The sequence below is a fragment of the Rhincodon typus genome, chromosome 28, assembly GCF_021869965.1.
Source record: "Rhincodon typus isolate 14 chromosome 28, sRhiTyp1.1, whole genome shotgun sequence".
Classification (NCBI taxonomy): domain Eukaryota; kingdom Metazoa; phylum Chordata; class Chondrichthyes; order Orectolobiformes; family Rhincodontidae; genus Rhincodon; species Rhincodon typus.
Genome location: NC_063359.1, coordinates 16,063,406 through 16,090,329, shown reverse-complemented (window position 1 = coordinate 16,090,329; position 26,924 = coordinate 16,063,406). Strand labels below are relative to the sequence as shown.

Below are 26,924 nucleotides of genomic sequence, written 5' to 3'. Positions count from 1 at the left end.
TTATTCAGTAAAGAAGAATTTCATTTCCAATTTTCTTTCTCCAATTTCTTTCTCTAATATGTTCATTTTGATTTTATTTATTAATTTAAAAATATGCACTGGACACCAGGTGCTGGTTTTCAGTGCAAGATTAGCTTTGATGTTAATGAGTAGCAAATTCAGACGTTTTGCATGGTGCACTTAAGTACATTTTCAGAGCAGTATCCATCATTCAGGCAGTTTTTTTCGGAATTTGTACTTGATACAGCTTTTTATTCAAATCTCTAGGAGTTGAAGAAATCAAATCGAGGGTGTTTTAAGCAGTGAACTTGAGTTGCAGATTAGAACAGTAATCAACTTTAACTGGTATAATGTGTACTATTAAATGTGTGAAAGAAAGGACTTTTGGAATATTGAGATCAGAAAAAAGTATCTCTCACATTGCGTTTGTTTGACTGACAAAACAGGAAATGCTTCTAAGAAAGACTGTTTGGGCAGGATAATTTTCAGGATACATTGCATGTACATTGTTGCAAATAAACAAATATGCTTATTAAATTTACAAGTAGGATACCTGATTGCAAAATATTATTATTCAGGCCATCATTGATCAGAGGTACCCCAAATTGTTTTTTACATTTATACTTTTATTGCAAAACACAAGTACTTTTGGCCACAGGAAATCATGTAAACATAGAATTTGACGCCATTCTCTTTGTCTGAAAAAAACTAAAATCACTTTTTTCCCACCTCTGAATAGCAAGCATTGGGCCTGAGCAATTGTCTCTTATTAAAATCTCCTCACTTTTCTTTCTCTTCTTTCATCTCATCAAACCCTTTCCTCTACATTTTTTATTCCTAAAGCCATGTGACATATGTTTAATTTAAGAATCCATCATATAACCATGTCCTTCGGGAGTACAGTTTATTTAATCTACCTTTTATTCTATTGCTACGCTACCCATGAAGGTGATGAAGATAAAAAGAAATGCAACTGGGTCCTGAGACTGGACGCAGAATGAGATGCTTGATTGGCCCTTTGTCATTCCTACTTTCTTATGATCTTGTTGAAACAGTCTAACAGCATTGATTTTGATGAGTTTGTAAAAATACAGAGTTAAGAATAGACACGGAGGAATAAACTCCCACACACCTTGGCTGCAGTTATGTCAAGACCACCGATGTCATCTGAAAAATTCTAACAGCATCTGCCAATAAATCTTAATGGTCCTTTAACTTGGTAAATTAACTTCCTGTTACTTACTCCCTTCCTTTTCACCATGGCCCTGGAACCACTCTGGTTAATTTCAAAATAAAAATATTATAAGCATATGAATCTATAACAATATATTGGAGATCCTATAAAATGTCAGCTTCTCGTTGTCTACTATGATTATTGTCTTGATTAGAATTACTCACTCAAACCAGGAGAAGACTGCCATATTGCATTCCACAAGACTCCCCCACTTCACTAAAATCTAGCCCAGATGCGAACTCATTAATCGGGCCATGTTTGAAATATTTGAACGTTAGCTTACTGATACATAACCAGGAGAACTGAGAATTAGAATTCTGAAGCACAAATAGCTTCATTTGTTTCATTGGTAGATCTGTACTTGTTCTCTTTTGAGAAGAAAACATTTAGAGGCAAAATGTTCTTGGATTATAAAATACTACGCAGTCAGTCCAATGAAAAATAATGCATAATACTTAATTTGGATAATTATCAAAGGTCTTGGAAGCCAAAATGCAGATAGGACTGGGAACATGTTTTTACAAGAGGTAGGTATATTGGAAAGCCACTTCACAAAGGTGGCGTAAGTGGTGATGTTGAGAAAAACATGGTGACTCTGTGCCCTATGACACAGGACAGAAGTGATGGATTCAGGTGACTGAATAATGTTCCTTCATTCCTGCAACCTTAATGAATCCTTTGGCAATAAGCAGCATACATCGGTTATGAAGTCCTTTCAAAGACACAGAGACATAGAGGATAAAGTCTGTGGGCAATTTGCTGCAGTCATGTCACAATTACTGAAGTGTCATCTGTGACTTGATGTTGATTGTAATATTCCTCTAAATTTGTTTCAGAATAAATTGAATGTTGAGGTTGCAGAGATTATACTTGGCTCATCCAAAGTAATGGGCACAAAATGATTCTTTGATTCAACACTTAAGCTTATACAGATTCATCAAATAACCCCTTTTTGACAGTATAGTAAAAAAAGGACTGTGATCTACCTAATTCTTGCAACACTATACTCCTGCTTTTGTGATTCTACTCAGTCTCATGAAAGCACTAATAGGGCAATAAATTCGACAGCTCTTCAGTATAGCCATGAAGATCATGCTGCCCATTCATTTAAATGATAGCAGTGTGCATCCCTGTATAAGAGACCGTGCAAAACTAGCATCACTTAAAGATAGTCTGCCCTGCTCAGAAAGTAGATGCATTCCTGTCGCAGCAGGTATTAGAAACTGTTGTAAATGAGTGTCTAACCTGCAAGAAGAGTGAAAATGGCACAACATGGCAGAATCTGTACTCCTATATTTCCTGATATAGGCTTGAGACTCTGCTGCAAGAGACAGAAAAGAGAAGAAATCCCTTTATCCAGAGGAGGTCTTCCAGGCAGGCATTCGGGAATGGATGGGAACAGATAGTAACGGGGGCCAGTGTGAACAATGTCACTCCCAAGGGCTTGGATGCAGTGCAGCAAAAACCTTAATGACCTCACACATTGGCTCAAGGTTTGTGAATGCACCAGAATCGAGTGCCATATCTTCACAACTGAACTATTTGCTTCATACACCGCTCAATTCACCACTTACTGTTCACTCGCCAACGTTCTCTGTCAAACATGACTCATACTTAATATTCACAGCCCCACCTCATCTTAACACACTTAGCATTGCTGCAAACCTTGCACACATCTCTCACAGCTTGCATGCGCTGTCAGCTGTTTAACCATGATTGCTAAGTTACTCAAACATATTGCATCCCATTCACTGACATACTACCCTCTGTCTTGCAGGGCAAGATGGCACACTATCAGCCGTAGCATCAGCTAACTGGCAAGAGTCATGTATTGCGATGTGTTCTCACTCTCCCCTCTCAGGAGACATTGGTTGCTATAACTGGAGAGGTCCTCACTGAGCCCAGGGCTGAAACCATAAAAGATGCTGTCCCACTTTCCCATTGTCCCACAATCTCTTCTGATCCCCAAACTTCAGATGGAATAAGCATCGCCATCCTACCCCCAGAACTTTGCCTTGCGTCTTTGCCCTTTCAGAAAGCCATGACCTGCTGCCTGGCCAGATAGTGGTGCTCTGGCCTGAAGTTAAAGATGAGCAAGACTCTAATGATGGAGGAGGACTGACCCTCAATCTCACTCTCAAAGGTACTGCCACTTTACCTTAGATGGTAAAATAGTGACAGGATCTGTATGTTGGTGAGTCTCTGGGCATGAGTGGCCTGAAACCAGGGCAACGGGCATCGATCTGGTGAATATCAGTTCCCTGGAGACTGAGCTCATACGTGTTTCCTGCAAAGAGCTCGGATTAGAACTTTGAGGCAGCACATAAGAAACAGCGGACAGGAATGTACACATAACCGCTCAGTGCATTCACAGGCCTAGCAGTAATTCTACTTTCACTTTTAAGGAGCATGGAGGAATCTGGCACCAACTTGGCATTGGGCTTTGTGCAGAACTTAGAGTCTGCCCTTTCCATTGTGGAAGTGGAGGTGAACACTGTGAGAGTACTTGACCTGATCAAGATGCAGCATCTGATCACTGATGTCCCACCTTTTTGTGCAGGACGAGTAGAAGCCAATGTCTGTGTGTTGAAGTGAAAGCTCAGACTGAATTCCTGAGCTCTCAGTTTATTTTCATTTGGATTCAGATTGCTACCATCATGAGTACAAGTAGCAGCACTGCCCATGTGGCCTTTGCAGCAATCCAGCGATCACTTGAAGTATCACCCCAGGTGAATGATAGTCACTATAGGGGCACAGACGTGCTGCTTTTTCTCAGGATTACGGCATTCACACTTCCACTGTGCCTGTCAACTAGCCAGTCCAGACTGTAACCCATGCTGACATAGTGCAGTCTGAATCTGGTCTCCCAGACTTAAAGTGAGGCCATGTGCAGCTTTCTTCACTGAAAGTCAATGGCCTTCCACCAGCCACACCACCTCCACAGTAGCAGCATTGTACAGGAGCACTAGAACAGGACAAGGTATCTACAAGATTGGCTCAAACCATCTATACATGGATGATTAGCTCAGGTTCATATGGAATATTGGATATTTTGTTCAATAAACTTGGTTTGGAATGATTGTTTTGGATTGGCTTCTATATCAGCTTTGTGGTTAAGAGAATCCTATGATGATCTGCACCTAAAGGATAGTAAAATGTGAGATTGTTGTACAATGGGAATTTGGAGCTGCATTCACAGAAACTGTAGTCTACAAAAGTGACAGAAATTGTTGTCTCCTCCCTCCTCCTTCTCTTGAGATGAATGTTGTATCCCTGATGACAAGGGCTGTGTTCTTACAATGGTCACATTGTGGAGAATAAAGGCGATCACCTTAAACTAGCTGTGGCAAGTACTTATCGAGAGTGTTTCCAGTACCAGAACCACTGTTCGATGAGGTTTTTTGTGGCACTGTAGCATTCATTGCCAGCCTGCTGGTCGTATATGGCTAGGTGGTGGATAGCAATCATGAGCCAGGAGAAAACCAAGTTGCTCGTGTGACAAATCAGTCACCCTCTGGTTTGACTTGATGACAGAATGACCTGGGGAACAACAGGCTGGCACAGAATGAAAACCAAAAGATTTCTGCCAGTATTCACTAATATGGTCATGGTCACCGTCATTAGTTCTGGCATCCTCACCCTGGTGAGGTCTGGTTGTGCGAGGTGATAGACTTTTGTGATCATCTGTTTTGTAAAGTGGAGATGATCGACGTACTGCTCTGTGGAAAGGGAAATGCTCCTGGAAGATCTCAGGTGAATAAGGCTCCCCTGTCCAAGGAAAGTCCTTCTCCCCTTCTTGCTCCCTTGCAAGCAGCTTGCCTCTTCTGTGTAGCCTGTACTGCATTTCCTCTCATGCTGTGTATCTCAAGAAGGATGGTAGTCCATAGCATCTATGACCGCAACCAAGTGGTCTGCCCGGAACCAATACAATTAAATTGTAGCAGCAGCTTGTTGTCAACTTCCACAATTCAGACAGAACCTGAAAGAGATTAACTGGTAACTATTCTACAAGCTGTTGACAATCCCCTTAAATGTCGCTGGTGTGTGTCAGGTTCTTGCTGCTACTGCTGAGCATGTGGTCTCCCATATGAGGTCTAGCGAAGGCACTAGCTGGCACGGGGAGGTTGGAAATGGCAGTGTTGATGCCAAATGAAGACTGAACTTTGATGTCACCAATCTACTTACTCTTCCTTCTTCCATTATACCCAACTTGTGCCCACACTAACCACCTCCATCAAATATGGTGTTTGGTGGTAGCTATGCCAATGGTACACAGACACCATTATGTAATGGAATGGCACCCATGATTTCACATAGGCCAATTTCAAGGCTTTCCTGTTTAACAGAAAAAGTAGGGTTGGCACGACTCCAGATAATATATTATTTTCCCCATTTTGTTTTCTTAACTGCATTAAATGGTGTAGCAACATAGCCGACAGGTATAAGTTACAATATCCAACCTTATAAGGTACAATAGATTGTATGTTTTTGATTCGGAAGAGAAAAGTTGGCCAGACCCCACTGCAACGCTTGCAACTCTGGCATTCATAACTAACAACAATACTTATTGAATACCCCAATGTAGAAGCAAAATGACCAAGGACATTTGTTGAGCTACAATCAGGCAAAAGTCATAGACGCCAATGTGGACAGGTAACCAAAAGCTCAGTAAAGAAGTGAGTTTTAATGGGAGTCATAAAGGCAGAAAGCGAGAAGGGAGAGGGGAGTCTGAAGAAGCTTACCAATAGGAGGGCAAAGGAAGATGTGGATATGGAAAGCCCAATGAGGAGCAACAGGGGATTGTGAATTTGAGTAGACAGATTAGGAGAGGGTGCACAACTGGAAGAGATTACAGGATGGGGACACACATGGCCATGAATGGATTTAAATATGAGTAGGAGAATTTTAAATTAGAGGAAATTTGAGGGACTGGAAACCATATGTAGGCCAAGCCAAGAAATGATATCTGAACAGGATAAAATTGGGTAGCCACGGTTTGAGTGAGCTGACATTTAGATAGTGTACAGCTTCCAAGCCCAGCCAGGACAGTATTGTAATAGACAGTACTGTTTAGAGCTGCCAATTTTATGGGAGAAAGTTTCTGCAACAGATGGGCTGAAGCAGAGGCTCGGGTAGGCAATGTTGCAGATGTACAATTTGACAGTTTTGTGATGGCAAGGATATGAGGAGCAGCCCTTGGCATAAATATGAGGGAGCTGTCACTGCCTGTGGCATCCCACCCTGTGGATCGTACAATTTTAATTTGAGTAATGTGTCCTAAGATTGAGTGGCTGGCATGCTTTGGACAGACACTAAGTAGAACACAGTACAAAACCTTTCCATTTCCCTTTTGAGAAAAGTGTTCAAGTCTAGACAGAATAAATCAGAAGATACTTAATTGTAAGAATTCCAACTGAATTGAATTTAATGAATGTTTAGGTGACTGAATTATTAAATTGAAATCATGGCCAACTGAACAATGTGAACTTGGAATGCTATAGCTTCGCTTTTTCTTTGATACGTGAGATGATGTGAAGATAAACTGTGGTCGGGGCACCATAAATCTCTCCCTTTTTGGATTCTACAGAATTCAATTTTGCCCAAAGTTCCCACTACTGACCACTTTTGCAACTTTCAGTCTGATGGTCTACCAATAATCACTGATTATACTTAAACATACAAAATGACTAAGACTGGAGGCCAATATTAGTAACGGGGACTCTATCACAATGTGAGAGTATAAGGATATCCTTGGGGGTTGCATTAAGATAGAATCCAAATGGAGAAACTTAAATGCTTTTGGTACAATTCTTTTTGGTGTATAGTAAATCAATGAGGAAGCATCGGAGGTGTAAGATCTCTAAACAGTTTGAGAGATATATGAGAACATGAGGCATTAATATTATTGATTTCTAATGAGGTTAAGATAAACTGAAATAAGCATAGTGCATGTGGAAAAGCAATACATTTCTCTTTATTGCAGTTTTAATACATTTACTGCCTAGCAGCACAGATGTGTTTTAATGGGCACTTCTGAATTTGGTAGCAAGCATTAATTTTCTTTTCCACACATAACTTCCCCCTGTTGATTCTTAAGTTCAAGTTCATTCTTCATCTCTTCATTCCTGTGGTTCTGTCCTTTTCCTAAAAAGGATTAAAATGGATGAATGGTATTGACAGACCATTGACAGACTGGGAGGAGATGGAGGGAATGTCTCATTCAGGCACGTTTCTGTTCAAAAATGATTGCATGCTTACTCACATCATAAAAAGCAGAAGTGAGAGCTGATTATTCTATTGAATTGATGAATGGTAATTTAAGCAGCTTCAAGTATTCCATTCACACTATGCTCTGAGCTACAGGAAGCAGAATGAAAGAGAAATGCAATCAATTAACATGCAGATCCCATAATTAATAACTAAATATCTGTTCTCTGGAGTATTGCCTTTTTTTGAAATGGCCTAAACACTGGAATTCCTCTCCTAAACTTCTTCACCTCCCTACTCCATTTTCCTTTTAAGACATTCCAAAACCAAAACCAAACTGTGGTGCATCATTTCTCTTTGTGGGGTTTATGTCATTCTTGCTTTAACATGCACCTGTAAAGCACCTTGAGCAATTTTATTGTGTTAAATGTTCTATATAGATGTTGTTGGTACGCGATCTACGATGTCAAAAATGATTTTTCTTTCTTGGGACCTTCTTGAACATGCATTTGAATGAATGCAAGAAGGAATTAAGCAACATCCAAACTGGTCTCCAATCTCTGGCAGTGCTTTTCTTGGATATAATTTAGAATTAGTTTATGTTGACTCACTCACCTGATATTTTTATTTCATTTCTCTGTCTTGGTATGGAAGTATCTAGCTTCTGTTTTGCAGCTGCCATGGTAGGTCTATCTGACATTTGGAACACATTGTGCAAGGAATATGTGCCCCAGCATGACTGCATTTCTCTGCCACCGACACCTTCCACTACCAATTTATTAATATGTTCTTGCAAGAATTGAGGCAGTTTAATGATGCATTGCCTGAAGTTTTGATCTCATTAAAATGTCAATCATAATGTTAAATAGAGCCTCTGGAGAAAATTTAAAGCTATTTATCCCCTGATTTCTCTTGAGCACTGAATTCCTATTTCAATCCTGAAGGGATCCAAGGTGCATGGTAATGTTGAAGTTGCATGTGATATAAATTTCATGCTAATGTTTCTGGCACCATTGTATTCAACATCTGCCATCGCGCTTGATCATACAGTAGATAGCAATCGTTACAGGTAGCTAAAAGAGGCAGAAGGGGGCTTTAATAATGCAGTAATAAGCTTTGGTTGGCAGGCTCCTATCTTGCTTCTTTAACAGAATTATGTTGGGGTGATATAATGCTCTGTATGTACTATTGCTTAGGGCATTGTCTTACATGTAGCCTAAAATTCTTTAATGTATAATTATAAACCTGGTTTCTCTTTTGTCATGTGGTTTGATGAGTTTGGGCTTCAGACAGATGGATCGAGGAGAAGGCAAGGTCAAGAACTATCTTCAGGTTTAGACTTCAAAGTAACGCTATTTATTATACATCAGCACTAAATATTGCTACCCGTGGTAATCATAGATATACCAGTCTCTGAAGTTTGATGCATACAGGCAGTCCCCAAATTATGAATTGCTTCTGTTCCTATATGTGTAAATCAATTTGGATGCAGTTCAGAACACAATACAGTACGATATAAAATGGCCTTTCAGAAGTGAACATTCACATGTTGGATCATTAAAAGTAAAACAAAATAAATTAAAATAAAAATGAAAGGCTATGCAATCTCATTTGTAAGTATAAACATTTGTAAGTTGAATGTTTGTAAGTCTGGACCCCCTATACTGAGGTACTGTTCCATTAGCTATGCTGTCTAATATAAACCATTCTACTCCGCAAAGTTTCCAGCATATGCTTCTCTGTTACACTCTTATGGTTTCTCATGCTGCTTCTGATCTCCTATCAGGCTTTATAACCAACTCTGCCCACCTGGTGCTGTTTATGGCCAGTGAGGAATAGCTCAGTGACATCACTACATGGTAGATTCGTGGTTCTTCATTCCCTACATACCAGTTTTCATCCATTTTAATCCTTTTTAGGAAAGGGATAGAACCACAGGAAAGAAGAGATGAAGAATGAACTTAAGTAGCAGAATCTCAGGACACACTGAAATACACTGCAAATCAATGACGAATACTTTAAGTACATTCACTATTGTAATGTTGGCAAATGTGACAGCTGAGCTGTAAACAGCAAGGTCTCACTAATAACTATGACGTTCACAAACAGGTGAGTTATTTCACTAATGTTGATTGAGAAACATATGGTAGCCAGGTAGCCGGGAAACTCCCTTGCTCTTGTCATCATGTGATCTTTCATGCCCCTACAAGCGGGCAGTTTAATGTCCCATCTAAAAGACATCAGCCCAAAGAGTGCAATGCTCACTTAGCTTTCCACTCATAACTCAGCCTGCTCAAATTTTGCGTGAGGCTTGAGTTATGGTCTTCCAGTACAGATGGAAAGTCCCTGCAGAACCAGCTAGTGAACCAAAGCTCACGCAAAGCAATAAATATTCTATGGAAATATGTAGGCAAGACTTTCCTCAGCAACAAATTATAAAAGGGAGTGATCTCAATAAATTAAATTTTGATTTTGTAACACGTCAAACACACAGGAATTATTCACCCTATGTATATGGACCATGGGAACGTTACCTGTGGGATGTGATAGGTTAAAGTTGATCATCTCAGATCATTCATATGCCTTAATAATCTTTAGTGTTGCAGACATTTGCTGGCTCACAAACGATAATTGTTGTTAGATAATTGCTTGGGGAAGAAGGCATAAATTGGAAAAGGATACAGAGGTAGAATATTGCCTGTGAACTCCTGGGAAGAGTGGTGTTGATGGGTAAAATGGTCTTCACTAATCCTGCATTTATCTCCCTGTGAGGCCGCAGAGTGTTAGTTTGTTGCTTCTGGTGCGAGATTAATAATTATTTTCTGGTGGGGTCATGAACTGCCTTTTTCGATTGGTATCAGGTGCTGAAACACTGTAGCTACTCTAAATTTGTCAGGAGATTAAAATGACGCTGTTATCTTCAAAGCCATCTGACTTGTTTCCGACTCTTTTGACTTCAGCTTTTAGTTTCTATCTTACATGTAAAATGTGGAGGAAGTTCTGTTTAATATCTGAATATTTGCAATGAAATGCCTTACATTGGTTTTTGAAATGCATGAAGAATAGGCTTTATCTATCATTTGCAACATTGCAAATCTGCCTTGCCTGAAATTTCTAGTGCTTTCAGAATAATTACAGTTAGGCCAGAAATAATGCAGTTGGAAGACTGCTCCCTGGGTGTGTAATATCACCAGCACATTGCAATTAATTGAAATCACCATTCTTTGCAGGTTTTCATAACAAAGTTTCTAAGTTAATAATCAATAAAAGTAACCATAGAATCCCTATAGTGTAGAAAGAAACCATTCAGCCCATGGAATCTGCACCATCTGTCTGAAGAGTATCCCACCCATAAAAAAATCAAGCCCCCCCCATCTTATCCCCATAACCCTGCATTTCCCATAGCTAATCCACCTAGCCTGCACACTACGGACAATTTAGCATGGCCAATCCATCTAACCTGCACATCTTTGGACTGTGGGAGGAAACCAGAGCACCTGGTGGAAGTCCATGCAGACATGGGGAGCATGTGTAAACTCCACACAGACAGTTGCCTGAGGCTGGAATTGAACCTGGGTCCCTGGTGCTGGTGAGGCAGCAGCGCCATTGTGAAAACCTGTGAAAAAGCACAATTGTTTTTTTTTCCACTCACATCTTGGGCATGTGTGTGCTCTGTAAGAGCTTTTCATTTGTTACAATTTGAATAAATCTAAAGTTTTCAAAAATGGTAAAGCTTCAATCAGGAATCTGGTCTATCAAAATCATTCTGTAGTAGCACTAAATAGAAACCCAGTCAGAGCAGAACTTGAAGCTGAAAGCGTGGCTTTAATGTATTCCATACATACAATATGACATGTAGGAGCTCCTGCATTTCATAAAGGAGATTCCAGAGCAAACACTATGAGCTAATGAGTTTATAGCTTTTTTTAAAATCAGTTCTTTCAGTGCTTAAATGCAGAAATCTCTTCACCCAGGCCTTGCAACAGCCTTTCATAACCAGATTTGCAAAATAGAAATGTTTGTGGGCTAACCAGTATTTTTAAATGAACAAGATACTGCTGGATTTGAGGAGTACAAATAAAATCTAAATCCAAAAAAAACTGAATGCTGGGAAAACGTTAGTCAGTCAGCATATGCAAAAAAGAATATAGCCTAGGTACCTGGCATCACGCTAGCACTGAAAATTATATACCACATTACTTATTTTCTCTCTTCTGGGTCTTTACCATTTATAGATCTAAGCATTTTCTTTATAAAGTCATAGAGATATACAGCATGAAAACAGACCATTTGGTCCAACTCATCCATGCTGACCAAATATCCTACATAAATCTAGCCCCATTTGCCAGTATTTGGCCCATATCCCTCTAAACCCTTCCTATTCAAATAGCCATCCAGATGCCTTTTACATGTTGTAATCGTACCAGCCTTCACCACTGCTGGCAGCTCATTTCATAAACATTCCACCCTCTGTTAACAAGTTGCGCCTTAGGTCCCTTTGATATCTTTCCCCTCTCATCTTAAACCTATGCCCTCCGGTTTTGCATTCCCCCACCCCTGGGAAAAGACCATGCCTATTTATCCTATCCCTGCCCCTCATGATTTTATGAACTTCTACGAAGTCACCCCTCAGCCTCTGACACTCCAGTGAAAATAGCGCCAGCCTATTCAGTCTCTCTCTATACCTCAAAACCTCCAACCCTGGCACCATTGTCAGCTTTTGGTTCTAATGGAAATTGTAGATTTTTAAACGTTAAACTGTCTTTTATTTTTGCAGATAATGATCAAATATGTGCAGTTTCCAACATTTCCTGTTTTTGTTGGAATTGAGGAATCAAGCACTGTAAAGTAGTGTAATGTTGCAGAGTATGGTGTTTGATTTTGGTAACAATGTACTCTAGTCTCCTCGCCATATTTCATCTGACTAAAGGTGAAGAGTAAGAGGGCATCGAGCAGGGTTGATTGACATTGTAGGAAGAGCCAATGGCACCATCAAAGTTTTTCAGGATATTTGAAGGAAAGAAGTGAGTAAACAAAGGGATTTAGGGAGAGGTGTCCCCAGATGAAAAGCAATACTGACCAAGAGGAGTGCCATCCCAAGGAAGAGTAGAAAAAATGGGAAACACAAAAAAACCCAGAGGCAGACTCACTTTGTAGCTAGAGGCAATATCTCAAGTAGAAAGGAATGAGTGTGGAGAGATTTTCAAATAAAGACATGGGCTTTGAATCAATACGTGAAACCAAGAAGCAGTAAATTTTGGTAATGGTAGAGGTAATGGGAGTGTGCAGTCCAATCTGGTCTGCAAAAAGAGTCAAGGTATGAGATTATGGTTAAATAAGATTGGTAAGTGGTGGAGGGGTTGGGATTTGAGGTGGCAGATATTCGACTTGAGGTCAGGGACTGGAATTCACTGGAAAGGTGGAAGGTAATAATCCGGAGGTGGGAAAATGAAGTACTTCTCAGAGCTGCCACATCAGAATGCAGGCTTCGAAAGGGAATATCAATCTGTGCAGCATGAGAAAAGGATGCTGATTTGTTGTGCAGTGGTTGGCATGGAGATGCAGCAACATCTCAAAACTGGTCAGTCTTCACTAGGTGAGTAGCCTCAAAGCAGCCTCCATAGCCATTTCTCAATAAAAAAGTGTCAACCTATGCACAAATTCCTTTTATCTGCACAGCACTGTGTGGGTAGATGTAGCCTCCAGATCATACAAATGATGTGCATTGTAAGCCTGATGGATAATCTTAAGTTTCATTTCTGGTGTATTTCTTGGTACAGTCTGAATTATATAATCAATAGCAGAATCACATTAGTGTTGGACACAGAGTCCTGTGTTTTGCATGTAAAGGCTCACTAAACACATTTGACACACTGCTTGCTACAGATAGTTAAAGAGACAGGTGATACGATTTGATAAAGTCCATTAGTCATTGAGAAGATTAGCCTACGTACTGGCATCACATTGGCACTGAAAATTACATACCACATTACTTATTTTCTCTCTTGTTTCCTTTCAGTTTCGATCAGTGTTAATCTATTTACCGTGGTGTGAACATGATAATTATGATCCAATGACAAAAGCAGAATATTTCTTCTCAATTTGCACCTCAATATTATGTGTTTTGTGAAACAAAAACAGAAATTGCTGGAGAAACTCAACATGTCTAGCAGCATCTGTGGAGAAAAAGCAGACTTAAGGTTTCAGGTTTACTTACCGTTCTTCAGAGCCATGGACCTGAAACAGTAACTCTGCTTTGTCTCCAAAAGTGCTGCCAGACCTCTTCATTCCAAATTTTTGTTTTTGTTTCGGATTTCCAGCATCCACAGCTTTTTGTTTGATATTTCTATGCTTTTATGTTCACAATTAAATGGAAAATAGCTGATGTTGAAATTGCCTTGTCCCTCATTGGAGTACTTAAATCAGATCAGCAGATGGCATTAGATTATTTGACTGAACTATCAGGCTGACTGCTTCTGTCGTGTACAAATCCCAGACCAGTGCCAGGCAGCAGCCTCCTGTTTCTTGGAGGCTAATCTGCACTGATTGTTTGTATTCACTCTGGTTTTTAGAATCAAATTGTCCATAGAAAGTATAACAAATAAGCAAAAGTTTTAAATAATATGTGTCTCTTTTTTTAATGATCTTGTCCTAGTTGTTACATCACATTTTGTGAAGATGCAAGGTATATTATTATAAGTATAGTTGATTAGCCGGCTACAAACTGAAATCATATACACATTAACAATGATACTGCATTATTTTGGTAGCATATAAAATTTAGAAACCGATTAAGTTGATTCTTATTGCAGTAAAATAGAACATACAAAATCTGTAAATCATTGAACATATTTTATTGTTTGTATGAGTTCCCTGCTGACAAATATCTAGCCACAGCTGTAGCTTGTTTTTGAAGATACTAATTAGTTCTTCAGTGGATAACCACTCTTCCAGATCATTTTCGATGCCATAAGTTATATAATGTCACTTTTATTTCTCTATCAGTATTCCCACAAAATGGTTGCTGTGGTGTGAAACAATTAAGTGAGCAGTATCTCTATTGAGGAAGATGAGGATGCAGATATAGGTGCAAAGTTCAAGTTGAGAAATATTCCATTTTGGTACATTTGGAGTATTGTGTGCAGTTTTGGGCCCCATACCTCAGGAAGGATGTACTGGCCCTGGAGTAAGTTCAGAGGAGGTTCACGAGAATGGTCCCAGGAATGGAAAGCTTAACATATGAAGGATGTTGAGGACTCTGGGACTATACTCATTGGAATTTAGAAGGATGAGGGGGGATCTAATTGAAACTTACAGAATACTGAATAGCTTGGACAGAGTGGATGTTAGGAAGATGCTTCCATTGGTAGGTGAGACTAGGACCCAAGGGCACAGCCTTAGCGTAAAGGGAAGACCTTTTAGAACGGAGATAAGGAGAAACTTCTTCAGCCAGAGAGTGGTGAACCTATGGAACTCACTGCCACAGAAGGCTGTGGAGGCCAGGTCATTGAGTACATTTAAGACTGAGATAGATAGGTTCTTGATTATCAAGGGGATCGGGGTTATGGGGAGAAAGCAGGAGAATGGGGTTGAGGAACTTATCAGCCATGAATGAATGGCAGAGCAGACTCGATGGGCTGAATGGCCTAATTTCAGCTCCTATGTCTTATAGTCTTATCGTTTTATGGTAGGCCTGCTCAGTTTAAAGGGCCCTGATAGACCCAATTTTCACTCTAGGGAGGTGAAGGTAGAATCGAGTCAGGCCCTCTGATCCTGGAACCTGATAATGGATGGCCAAGGGCAGGGTGAGGGTCAAAGCAGGATGTTTTGAAGGCCTGTCTTGATTATCTGGAACATTGTCCTAATTACGTTAGAAATCCTAGGGCCCTGTATCCCTCACAGGCTATCGCACCCACCTAGCTCCATGGTTTCTCAAATTCCTATGGTCCCTTCATGCCACAATCACACCCATATCCCTCATACTCCCTCGCTACCTCATCCACAGGCTCCATTATCACTCATCCAGTATTTACAATAAGAAGACCTCAGGAACAATGCGGAGATGAAAGAGAACTAATCTTCTAATAATCTAATAGAACAGAATAGCAATTTATTGTCATGTGCATTTGTACAAAAAAAAGTGAAAATTTTAAGTTGCCATACCACAGTGCCTAACTTAATGACAGAAGTCATAAATAAGAAAAAGTAAAAGTTCACCAGAGTTGAATTAACGTGCCCTGGTTCAGCGTACACTGGAATACTGGGCTAAGACTGCAGTGCCAGGCCAAGACCGCCCTGCTGTGCCAGGGCTGGGCCTCCATGCTGGGACTAGGCCTCCATGCTGGACTGTTGGAAGATCTGGAAGCCCGCCTCTGAAACAAGGAAGGAGACTTCCATGCCAAGACTAGACCTCAGACCAGGACTAGACCCTCACGCTGGGCTGCTGGAATACCTGGAAGCTGCCAAAGGAGACATCCACGACGGGACGAGACAGCCACATTGGGACAAGAACGCCACTTCAGGCCGAGACCACCGCTCCTGGGAAAGATTGCCACACCAGAAGTACTCTACACTGTGCAACAACCCCATGAGGCCTGTACTGCCATTCCAGGCCATTTGAAGCCACCTTGGCACTGGTCCTGGGCTCGGAGAAGGCACCTTCTGCTGAAGTTGTTAAAAAAATGGTAAGGTACCATAATAAATGGAAAATGTTTAAAGAAAGCACACAAAGGAAATTAAAAGTAAAGTGGATAGAGTAGATGAGCTCCCCACTCCTGGGCTGTGGAGCCCACACATTACGGTGCTACTCCGCTGCCATCTTGAAAAGACAAATCTCACACATATGCAAGACACAGTTGATTTTTAAAAGAGAACTGCCATTCATGAAACCTATTCAAGACTCTTAAATCTCCTAAAGTGGTTTGTCCCTTATAAAATCAAATAAACCTCCGTTTGTGCCCCACATCAAAGACAATTAACATTTTCATAGTTTCTATAGACTGACAATTAATCTGTGAATTCAGAACTTCTTGCTGATGAAAGATGGTTTTTGTAACTCAGCCAAACATTCACAATGACACAGTACTACCCCTTTTGAAATGTTACCAAATAACTCAATTGAAACTGCATGAGTATTTTTCATTTTTTTCTCACCTCCCCCGAATGGTTTTTCAATTAAAGCAGTCCAGCAGTTTTATTTTGAACGCTGACTAACAGCTTCAGCTTGTTTCTTTCACATTTAAAAAGAGAGAGGGGGAGTTAAGAAAGATCACAGATCATAACACTTCAGAGCATTTATGCCTACTCCGTCAGTTTGTGACTCGCACACTGTGGGTAAAGGCCCTTGAATCAAGAAAGTATGGTTACCTTGAAGTGAGCATTCAGTTCAAATGGCCCGGTTCAGTTCAGGTTCCCTGCTTGCGTGCATCTCACCATGGTCCCTTCACCCTGCTGGTAAAAATTGCATCTGTGGGAAATCGGGGGCAGGTGGACTAGATTTCTGCATCTGGGTCCCATGCCCAATTGTTAAAGGTACCCAAAGCCTTCCTTTTCCCTGAAAAATCTAGCACTTGTTTACAGCCACGGCCAAAAAACCATCCTAAGCTGGAATTTCCTATTAATTTTTAATCTGTACTTGGAATGGTTTTTCACAGAGTTGTCAGCTGGCTGATTATTCGTGCACTGTTTTACCTCGCTCAAGGTTTTCTGCCTGACAGAATTGGTGTGATTTTATAAATCTCTCTCTGCTGGAGGAGAAACCATCAAAGCTATTGGTCTGCTGAAGAAAGCAAAACATTTTTGTTGAATCCCGTGTTGCTTGCTGGACTTGTTTAATTATTACACACCCATAAGCAAAGCCCATAAGCCCCAAGAACATTTTTATAGTAATTATGATACATTGGCAGATTTTGACAGGACCTTAAGTGGCAATACAGGGGTAAGGTTAGCCGAATTATCTCTCATATGGGAGACCTTTCTGTGTCTCAGTAAAATTGAGGGAAGCATTACTAAAGTGGAGTGCACTCCTCATTTCCCTCTTGCCTCTGACAGTAGCTATTACTCCAGCTAAAGAATAGTAATTGCAACAAGAAGACTGTAAAATTACTATAAATAGTGCAACTATGCAGGTTAGAAATGAAAGGGTGAAAGTCTTGGCAATTCATATCATTGCAGCTTATTCCTGTTTTTCAATGTAACGGTGTTTAGATTCAAAGAAAAAAACTCATTAAAAATCATAACTGGAATCTGGACTTATGACATGCTTTACATTATTTGAGTCTAAATTTTCTGTGTTGTTGTTAAAGTTCAAAGAATGCTTAATTTTTGGCAGAACTAATAAAACTGCTTTCGTTCAGCCGTGTTAAAGAAAGTTGGATTTTAAGAGTTAGCCATTGATTGAGAGAAAAAAAAAGTTGTTCCAAGGAGGAATTCTGTTGCATTATTTACACTGGAGACAGAGAGTAGCATTTGATGCCTTCTCACTTCATACTCACCTCATTCCCTCCATGTTAGGTTCAAACTTTATCAAATACCAATGGAAATCCCACAAGCTGTCAATTTGATTTGCCTGTTAGACAGAAGGACTCACTGGGAAATCAATTTATATCAGTCTAAAAATGCTCTTTGTCCACCATAAAATATAGTGGTTGGGTGCCATCAGAGGCTAATTCATTTTAAGGAATGTGTCAGTTGTAATCATTGAAGATTTGCAATTTCAGCCTGTGCTGGTCAAATGGACTTTTAAGCTCTTGAAACTAGTGGTTAGAATTTAAAAGTAAACTCTCTTTGGCATGATTGTGTGGCTGACAACAGGTTGAAAATGGAAGTATTGACTCAATTTCTCAAGTTCCAACTTCAAATTGAGATCATGTACTTTCATTTCATGAATTGTCATGTGGATTCTCGGAGTTAACTTGGCAATACATTAGCAGTTTACAAGGCTTCCGTCTGTGCATTTATGCGCACAAGGAACAAAATTTCTCTATCTTAGTACACCTAAACCCTTAAATGGTGTGGTACTTTGAGATGGGATGAGAATATTGAGCAGAGTGAAGGAAGGAGAGTAAGCAACACAAATTGACTGGAAGAGAAGGGGACAGTAAGGGAGCTGGTGGAGTGGCAGTAATGTTACTGGATTGGTAGTCCATACACCAGGCTGATACCCTGCAGACTTCCATAAAAAATGGACTGCTCAAGTCTATTATAGTTCCAAAATCCTGGAAGACAGAGCGAACAAAATGTCAATAAAGCTTCTTAGGAAGAAGATATACCCTAAAAGTAAACATTAAACTTACAATATTTGTATTCTCCTTCAGATTTTTGTGTACTTCCAGTTAATGCCGATGAAGAAATGTTGGGTCACATATAGCTTAAATTCTCAACTTGTGATATACTCCTGCTCCTCTGATGCTGCCTGGCCTGCTGTGTTCCTTCAGCTCCACACTGTGTTATCTCTGACTCCAGTGTCGGGAGTTCTTACTATCCCTGTAATATAATGGTTTGTTTTGATGTATTGTGGGATAGAATTAGGAGAACTTCTTTTTCTGAAATTTGTATTAATTGTTTCAATGCTATTGCATATCTATTCTGGTTTAAAGTTACTCTGTGAAATATTTCAGCAATGATCTCCAGGATTTGTTTCAGTTGCCTGACAAGGTCACAGAGTAATTTTCTCCTCATTGCTTCTGGACTTTTCTCTTTCTCACATCTCCTAGGCGATTACCATTAGTGGATTTTGTGGAGGTATTTGGAGGGAGGCGGTATTCCCTGGGGGTGGCATCAAAGAGAATATATACAATTGGGATTCTCCAACAGCTTCAATGTACTTGCTGGTCTTTTCTTCCTCGTAATCACGGTTGTCCTATTTTGTTATTATTCTTTGGGATGACCTTATTTTATTAACTGTGTTTCAACTATTTTTAAAGTGGTTGCTGTGGAGTATTTTAAAGACCTTATGACCCAAAAACTATCATGTATGTAGAATATTCTGATATTTTTTGATTCACTCACATTGAATCATCCTTTCTGATACAATGAAGTTTACTGTTACTGACATTTTTCAAAATGTGACATACTGCATTATGAATAAGAAAACCTAAATGGACAATTATTTACATTACTTTAGAAACTTTGAGTGCAGTGGGGTGGTTAGCTGGTGTGGTAATCTGTGACACCGGCTTTGGAACACAATGTACTCACACAAGAAATGTTGCTTTGTTTCACTGAATAAGTTATAATTAGTGCTTCCTACTCTTCCTGAGAATTCTTTTTTTGCATCATCATTCTAATAGAGCAAAGGCAAACTGCTACACATTCTGGTTAAGATACTAAACTAATATTCTACATGAAAAAAACATATCACAGATGGAAATTTTTCAAACACTTCAAAATATTATCTTATATTAGGAGAAACGTTTTACATGGACTCGCTACTGTGGAATTTTTAAGTTCTGTGTAGTATCATTCACAGACTGCAGTTAGTAAAAGATTCCTGTTGCTCTGAAAATTGTATAATTTAAGAGAGTGATAAGTAATTGCTTAATAATACAAACCATTGCTAAAAGGAGACAAGACATCAAGACTTTTGTCTTGCAAACATCAGGCCCTGGACTCAGGAAACAGACTTGAGAAGGACAGCAATTGATACAGCACGAGAAGAGAGTGCTGTTTGGTTCAGCCATCAGCAGTGAGAAGATTTAACTGTCAATTTTAATTTTTGGGCAAGGCAGGTAGATTCTGATTGATCAGGGTGATAACCATGGAAATGCAACAAAGATTGGCAGTCTCCATGACCCCTTATTGTTTTTCTTTCCATGACAAAAGGGGTCATGGAATCCTCCTCATTTCCATGCCAGCATCCTGACCAATCTGAGCCTACCCACCTAGTATGAGATGGCATCTTGCTGTTTCCTGATGCCTATAATGACCCAACCAGTCAGTACCCTTTTCGAAATAATTCATGTTTCTTTTCTCAAATAGGTTTCTCGCATTCTAGTCCTGCTAGTGCAACATTTCAAAACTTTGACATTGTCTCTTTTTAAATTTGATTTGATTTAATATTGTCAAATGTACTTAAATACATTAAAAAGTTTTGCTTTGCAAGCAGTACAGGCAAATCATACCATATAGAGTTAGCAATGTTAAAGTGATAAATACAAGGATTAAAAAATGGTGAACAGTTCCCAGACTTTCACCCAGTGCTGCTCAGAGTACAATTATGTGGAGATATTTGGAAAGTCTAGTATTCCACTGATGCCTTCTGCTTTCGCTTAACATCTTACCGTAAAGAATGAGGTGGCTGGGAGAAATTGTCAGGCCAAGGCCGTTCCTTGTCTTTGTGGTACAGCCCAATGATATTCAGACAGACCAAATTCCTGCTATCAGTTGGTTTATCAGCAAAACCTTCCTGTAAAGTCATCATAGTCTTACTAGACCATAGCACTGCTCTCTCAAGAGAGTGATAGTTGGTGGTTTAACCTGGGGTCACAATTCCCTCAGGTGAGGGGAGTGGTTGAGAAGGAGAGTCCCTCATGGTAACCTCAGGAGTTGTACCCACGCTGTTGGCATCGCTCTGCATTGCAAGCCAGCCATCCATCTGACTGAGCTAACCAACCCCAGAAGCCTTCCTATAGGACTCATGAGAAAATTGACTTCCTTTATTCTTCCTGATAGTCACAGTTTCTTTACAATCATTACTTTTGCATGTTCTTGTTTTGATTGTTGCTAAGTGAGGATTGAGGACACGATGATAATGTCACCCTTGGTGCCAAACTAAATCTTTGATCAGTATTTGTGCTATCAATAGTCTCTATGTTGATCAATACTATTAAACCAGTGGATCTCTCTGCAACTGTCTCTGTTGAAATCGTTGTTTCAGTATCCTCCACCAGATAAGACCATTGATTGATTAAGAAATCTGCAGTGGCTGTACGATTTAATAAAATTACAAATTAAGATGGAACAGTATTGAATAAATAGTCTCAGTGTGTTAATCTATATGTGACATGTATATATTTATATATTTATTGAACAAAAATTGCACCCGCTTCAGCTGTACGCCATTATACGATGATAATGATGTATCTATTGTTCACAAAATCCGAAGTAAATATTGTTTGGAAGAAAAGATAATAGGAAGAGTTTGACACTGAGATAATGTGTAACTTAATAATGTTTTAAAATTCCATTTACAGCAGAAAATTACATTCAAGATGATATGATCTGAATGCAGTTTCACAGTGTTGCAACCCACCTCTGTCCTGAAGCTGCCTGCAAAGCAAATGGTACTAATGACCAGTTCAGTGTATCTACTGTGGCTTTCCTGAGGGCAGAAACAAACACGGATTGTAATCTGTAGTATGTGACTTCTTGACCAGTTTTCAACCTGGGCTACTATTGTGAAATAATTCTGTGCCAGTTCACACCAAAACTCAGATAACTTGAAAGCATCAGCTGATGTGAGATGCAACAAGATTGTTATTATATGGAATACATTACCTGAAAGAGTGGTGGGAGCAGATTCAAAAGTAATTTTAAAAAGGAAAATGTTACTTTTTTTAAATTCAGAAGATAGAGTGGGGGGAGGGTGTAGGGAGTAAATGATACGCGATTGAAGATAGAGCCCAAAGAGAGAGAAGAACAGTTGGACAGCCAAAGGAGTGGATAACAATCTAGCCAGAAGGGTGAATAGCTGTTGATGGAGCCTGTTCGTGGCTCACAATGGGTTGTGTGTAATAGCAGACTGTGGGATGACAAGGCCTGGTCTGTGTGGATGGTAGCTAGGACATGGTAGAGCTCAAGCCCTAAAGTTATTGAACTCAATGTTGAGTCCAAATAGCTGCAGGGTCCCCAAGCAGAAAGTGAGTGGGACACCCTGGTCCACTCTTCCTTCACTGCCAACACACCCCTCAGCCTCTTGTCTACTGCATTTGCTGCTCACAATGTGGTCTCCTCTACATTAGGGAAACCATGTGTAGATTAGGTGGCCGCTCTGCAGAACACCTACATTCTGCTTGCAAAAAAGACCCTGAGCTTTCAGTTGCCTGCTACTTCAACACACCACCCTGTTTCTGTCTCAGGCTTGCTTCAGTGCTCCAGCGAAGCTCAGCATAAGCTAGAAAAACAACACCTCATTTTCTGCTTGGGGACCCTACAGCCATTCAATATTGAGTTCAATAACTTTAGGCCTTGAACTCTACTATGCCCTAGACCTGACCCCAACACACCTGGTGTTGTAAAAACCAAAAGAACTGCGGATGCTGTAAATCAGGAACAAAAACAAAGTTGCTGGAAAAGCTCAGCAGGTCTGGCAGCATCTGTGAAGGAAAAACAGTTAACGTTTCAGGTCCGGTGACCCTAGCCCTGTTCTGAGGAAGGGTCACCGGACCCGAAACGTTAACTGTTTTCTCCTTCACTGATGCTGCCAGACACCTGGTGTTGTGATTGCATAGTCTGTTTTTATGCACACCCCATTTTTAGCCGCTGACTGTCTCCATTAACAGCTATTCACCGTCCTAGCCAGATCATTATCCACCCCTTTGGCTGTCCAGCTGTTCTTCTGTCTCTTTGGGCTCTGTCGCCAATCACCTATCATGTATTCCTTACCCCCTGCCCCCACCCTATCTTTAGCATAATAACCAATATTTTAAAACCGAAAAAACTGCGAGTGCTGTAAATCAGAAACAAAAACAGAAATTGCTACAAAAGCTCAGCAAGTCTGGCAGCATCTGTGAAGAGAAGTTAGTCTGAGGAAGGGTCACCAGACCCAAAATGTTAACTGATTTCTCTTTGCAGATGCCGCCAGATCAGCTGAGCTTTTCCAGCAACTTCGGTGTTTATTTCTGATCTACTGCATCCTTGGTTCTTTCGATTTTTAAAACAGAAGACATGCTTCTCCTGAGCAACTGTCTCATTTTGAGGAGCACCAAATAAGATTTGTGACAAAATCAGCCAAATTGAGGGTAGAAGGGAAGACATAAAAATTCAAAATTACAAGTAGATGAAGAGATTACCCATTCAGTGAAGGGAAACTGCCTTTCCTCCCTATGTTCCAAGTCCACATAATTTGGTTTAACTCTTAAGCCACACTGTTGTCGGGGTAACTAGACACGCAATTGCAATTTCACAGGAGAATTGAGAACGTTGTCATTTATCATGCCATCTTTGTGGACACTTATTGAGATTTGTGATTCAGTCTTATTTGTATTAAATTGTGAACATTATTTTTATTTTGGATCTTTACCAATAAAGACATTTGTGACCTCTTAAAATTATTTTACATTGGAATATCACATATAGCAGGAAGGAAAGATTCTAAATCTCATCAATTCTTTGCTGGATTAAATACTAATTTATGTTCCAAAGGCACAAATTTGGGTGTGATCTAGATATTCTAATCTTCAGATATCAGTATTTAGGAACAAGACATGAAGTGCATGTTCATAATACAATATATGCTAAAATCTTGTATAATCTTCTATAAAACTCTGGTTAGACCACACTTGGAATATTGTGTTCAGTTCTGGTCACCTCTTTACGGAAAAGATGTGGAAGCTTTAGAGAGGGTGCAGAGGAGATTTACCAGGATGCTGCCTGGAATGGAGGGAAGGTCTTATGAGGAAAGGTTGAAAAAGCTAGGGCTTTTTTCATTGGAGCGAAGAAGGATGAGAGATGACTTGATAGAGGTTTACAAGATGATGAGAGGCATAGAAAGGATGGATAGTCAGAGACTTTTTCCCAGGGTGGAAATGACTATTATGAGGGGGCATAGTTTTAAGGTGATTGGAGGAAGCTATAGGGGAGATGTCAGAGGTAGGTTCTTTACACAGACAGTGGTGGGCGTCTGGAATGCGCTGCCGGCAGTGGTAGTGGAGCCAGATACTTTAGAGACCTTTAAACGACTCTTGGATAGGCACATGGAGGATAGTAAAATGTAGGGTATGCAGGGTAGATGGATCTTAGTAGGATAATAGGTCGGCACAACATCATGGGCCAAAGGGCCTGTACTGTCCTGTACTGTTTTATGTTCTATGTTTTAATGATTGGAGACATTGCAACTAAACCTTTATGAGAAACAAAGCAGAAATTGCTGGCCAAACTCAGCAGGTCTGGCAGCAGGGGGAGTTGATGGTGGGATTTGAATTCAGTAAAATGTCTGGAATTAAGAGTCTAGTGATGACCACAAATTCATTGTCAGAAAATGGTTCACTAATGTCCTTTCAGGATGGAAACTGCCATCCTTATCTGGTCTGGACTACATGCGACTCCAGACCCATGGCATATAGTTGACTCTTAACTGCCCTCTGGGCAATAAGTGCTGCCCTAGCCAGCGACACCCTCATCCTGAGAATGAATAAAAAAAATTTGTGGGATGAAAGCAGAGTTAATGTTTTGAGTCTGGTGGTTCTTCGCAGAATGGTTCAGTTCTGATGAAAAGTCACTGAACTCTAACCATTAACTCTGCTTTCTTCCCACAGATGCTGCCAGCCCTGCTGAGTTTCACCAGCAGTTTCTGCTTTTGTTTCAGATCTCCAGCATCCGCGGTTCTTTGTTTTAGTTTGCCTTTTAGTGTACCTTTATTAGTCTCGTCATGCTGGAAGTTTTACACTGTGGCTGTCTGTCAGAGGTTGATAATCACAGACTGAGTTCTAGCTGGGCAGAACCTTGTTTAAGCTGCTTGCATCCTACCAAATTATTAAGAAGAGAGTCCTATCCATTCCTAGACACATGCATGTGCAGATCTGTCTTATAAAAAATAGAAATGTAGAGTTCTTGAAACATTTAAATTAAGGTTAAGTTACCTTATGGTATACTTGGACCGGCTGTACACTAACCTACACTATAACACCTCATTGGATATTCACTCTGTATGGGGTGACTCTTCTGTACTTCTTTGAAGGGAGTTCTACTTCATTATTTAGTTGGGTCAAGCTCTGGCTCAGGATATATACTGATTGATTTAACTATCAATGAACTAGTTCTGTTCCCCACTAATACTAAATTTATAGTGTTTTTCCCCCATAATTATCTTTTAGATCTGACAGCTTCTTTTTCAAGTTTCAATATACTGATCAATATGTGCTGTAGAGATTAGCAAGTGTCTCGCAAACAAATTCATGGCTTGCTTCTTGCAGATTATATTATTTAAAATTTAAGAGTAGACGAAAATGGAGTCAAAACTAATAGCTGTTAATATTTCAAAGTCATGATTCAACCTTACTCCCGGAGTTCTACAGGGATTCTTCAAAAATAAAAATTATGTTTTGGGATAAAACCTTTCTTTCCAAGAAAGATAATTAGAATCCAAGAGCTGCAGTATTTTCCAACACCACAGATTATACCCATTGTTGCTATAATTTTATTTTTTAAATTCTGAGCAATTTCTGGAAATCAAGCTTTCACTTCTGATTTACTTACAGACTTCTTTCCCCGCCCCTCCATATATTCTCTGTAATTTACATGATATAATTTCTGCAGCAAACATATAATTGAACTACATTTCCTCCTGTCAGCAAACATTAATCATGATTATCAACAGAATTTTTATTTAATCTTATCTCTGTAGAGAACATTCATATTAAAATGCAGAAAATACATTAACCCATGGCTTTGTTAGGGATCTTTGTCGGCTCAGTGAGTTTGCCCTGAAGATAACACAATTTGGAAGCATTTAATGACTCATGTACATCTTTGCTTGGAAAACCAACATACAAGAGTGGTGATAGTGAAAACTCTGTTATATTTCTTTTCCTCCTAATTGATGCAGATATCATTACTGGCAGATTATAAATAGTTCAAACTCCTATGTTGGGATGTTGGATGATAATATTGAATTCATTTTTTAATTGTACCTTTTCTGTCCAGTGATGAGAACACTGGGACATATATCCTGATAGGCTTATTCACCATGGGAACCATTTGAATCCTTAGCAGTCACCTTAATTATTTTCATCATGGAATTGTGTTGGATTTCCCATTCAGCTTATGTCTAGGAGTTAATGATTTTTGTTAGGCTCAGTGCTCCTAAACAAGCAAGGGGGCATAAAGTAAGTCCAGGTAACTGCTCTCACTAGTTAGTGTGGATATGTACACATCAGGCAAATAAAGGATCAGGATCAATTAGTGAGGCTTTTTCCCCTCTTAAATTCCTTTCCAAAACTCACTGAACTGAAGCAACTGGAAGATCACTGCATTCATTTTGAAGGCTGGATCTCATCAGAAAGTTGTAAGGAGAATCCAGAAGCGTGGGCAAACCTCCAAGTTTGGGCCATCACAACATTGAATGGCCTAGTGGGTTTCTAGGCTTGGTTAAAGGATGACAGTGTAGCCCAGATTGCATCATAAATGAGATGTTATTCTTCCAGTTTGATGCCTAACTGAAACTAAGTACACTCTGCATAATGCACACACTACCCAATTGAAAATTAAAACTGAAGTTGTCTCTTTTTTTAAACACTTCACTGGGGTTGTTTATTGCAAATCAGTT

At 39.8% G+C, this 26,924-nt stretch overlaps 1 pseudogene; it reads left to right on the top strand.

The window, feature by feature from the left end:
* Positions 1-26,924, top strand: part of LOC125486342 — a 202,959-nt pseudogene that overhangs the window by 96,037 nt on the left and 79,998 nt on the right.